Source organism: Sapajus apella, unplaced genomic scaffold (genome assembly GCF_009761245.1).
Source record: "Sapajus apella isolate SASKATOON/1434 unplaced genomic scaffold, GSC_monkey_1.0 scaffold38, whole genome shotgun sequence".
NCBI lineage: Eukaryota > Metazoa > Chordata > Mammalia > Primates > Cebidae > Sapajus > Sapajus apella.
The window spans coordinates 526309-529076 of NW_022436978.1; positions in this window are offsets into that span (position 1 = coordinate 526309).

Genomic DNA, 2768 nt, shown 5'->3' on the forward strand with positions numbered 1-2768 from the left:
CTCGTGATCCACCCGCCTCGGCCTCCCAAAGTGCTGGGATTACAGGCTTGAGCCACCGCGCCCGGCCGAAACTCCATCTTTAAAAAAAAAAAAAAACACTTTGGGAGGCCGAGGCGGGTGGATCACGAGGTCAAGAGATCTAGACCATCCTGGTCAACATGGTGAAACCCCGTCTCTATTAAAAATACAAAAAATTAGCTGGGCATGGTGGTGCGTGCCTGTAATCCCAGCTACTCAGGAAGCTGAGGCAGGAGAATTGCCTGAACCCAGGAGGCGGAGGTTGCGGTGAGCCGAGATCGCGCCATTGCACTCCAGCCTGGGTAACATGAGTGAAACTCCGTCTCTTAAAAAAAAAAAAAAAAAAAAAAAAAAAAAAGAAGTCTTTGCCAAATCAAGGTTACGACTGTTTCCCCCGTCATGAAATTAAAAAAAGAGAAAATATTTGTAAGTTTTAAATCTTTTTTTTTCTTTTATTAGGTTAGTTTTGGTTTTAGAACTTACATTGAGGTCTTCGATCCCTTGTGAGCTATTTTTTTACATATAGTGTGAACTAAGGTCTTAACTCCATTCTTTTGCATGTTGCTATCCAGTTTTCCAGGCCTCCTTTGTTCAAAGGGCATTTTTTTCCCCATTAAATGATCATGACACTTTGTCAAAAATCAATTGACTAGGCCAGGCATGGTGCCTCACACCTGTAATCCCAGCACGTTGGGAGGCCAAGGCGGGCAGATCACCTCAGGTCAGGAGGAGTTCGAGACCAGCCTGGCCAACATGGTGAAATCCTGTATCTACCAAAAATACAAAAATTGGGCCGGGCGTGGTGGCTCACGCCTGTAATCCCAGCACTTTGGGAGGCCGAGGCGGGTGGATCACAAGGTCAAGAGATCGAGACCATCCTGGTCAACATGGTGAAACCCCGTCTCTACTAAAAATACAAAAAATGAGCTGGGCATGGTGGCACGTGCCTGTAATCCCAGCTACTCAGGAGGCTGAGGCAGGAGAATTGCCTGAACCTAGGAGGTGGAGGCTGCGGTGAGCAGAGATCGCGCCATTGCACTCCGGCCTGGGTAACAAGAGCGAAACTCCATCTCAAAAAAAAAAAAAAAAATACAAAAATTACCTGGGCATGGTGGTGCAAGCCTGTAGTCCCAGCTACGTGGGAGGTCAAGGCAGGAGAATCGCTTGAACATGTGAGGCAGAGGTTCTATTGAGCTGAGATCATGACAGAGTACTCCAGTCTGGGCAACAAAGTAAGACTCAGTCTCAAATAATAAATAAATAAATAAATAAATAACTGCATATATGTAAAATATGTGTATCAATTGACCATATATTATGGGTTTATTTTGGACTCTCATTTCTTTTTTTTTTTTTGAGACAGAGTCTCACACTTCACCCAGGCTGTAGTGCAGCAGTGTGATCTCGGCTCACTGCAATCTCTGCCTCCTGGGTTCAAGCCTCAGCTTCCCGAGTAGCTGGGACCATAGGCATGCACCACCACGCACAGCTAATTTTTTTATACTTTTAGTAGAGACAGGATTTCACCATGTTGGCCAGGGTGGTCTCGATCTTCTGACCTCGTGATCCTCCCGCCTTGGCCTACCAAAGTGCTGGGATTACAGGTGTGAACCACTGCCCCTGGCCTGAACTCTAATTTCTATTCCACTAACCTATATGTCTATCCTTGTGCTACTAGGCCCACACTGTCTTGATTACCATTGCTTTGTGGTAAGTTTTGAAATTGGGAAGTGTGAATTCTCCTATTTTGGTCTTTTCTGGAATTGTTTCTGGCTTTTCTGTGTCCTTTGCAATTCCATATATGTTATTATTATTTTTTTAATTTTAGAAATGTAGTTGTTCTCTGTCACCCAGGCTGAAGTACAGTGGTGTGATCATGGCTCACTGTAGCTTCAACCTCCTATAGCTGGTACTACAGGCACACACCACCATGCATGGCTAATTTGTAATTTTTTGTAGCAACAAGGTCTCACTACGTTGTCCAGGCTGATTTTCAGCTTTTGATTTCAAACCTTTTTTCTGCCTCAGCCTCCTGAGTAGCTGAGATTCCAAGTATGTGCCATTTTGCACTGGGCAGATTTTTAAAAAGTTCTATTGCAATCATGTATTACTCTATTAATCATATCATTTTAGCCACTTGCAGTGGTGCACGCCTGTGGTCCCAGCTACTTTGGAGGCAGAGTTGCAGATGGATCACTGGAGTTCAGGAATTTGAGACCAATCTGGGCAAAATAGCAAGACCCCTTCTCTCTCGCTCTCATTTTTTTTTTTTTTTTTTTTTTTGAGATAGAGTCTTGCTCTGTCACCTAGGCTGGAGTGCAGTGGCTTGATCTTAGCTCACTGCAATCTCCACCTCCCGGGTTCAAACGATTCTCCTGCCTCAGCCTCTCAAGTAGCTGGGACTATGGACACTCACCACCACGCCTGGATAATTTTTTGTATTTTTAGTAGAGACAGGGATTCACCATATTGGCCAGGCTGGTCTCGAACTCCTGACCTTGTGACCCACTCACCTCAGCCTCCCAAAGTGCTGGGATTACAGGTGTGAACCACCACACCTGGCCTCTTTTTTTTTTTGAGACGAGTCCTGTTCTTGTGGCCCAGGCTGGAGTACAGTGGCGCAACCTGGGCTTACTGCAGCCTCCACCTCCCAGGTTCAAGCAATTCTCCTGCCTCAGCCTCCCGAGTAGCTGGAACTATAGGTACATGCCACCATGCCCCGCTAATTTTTTTTTTTTTTTTTTTTTGAG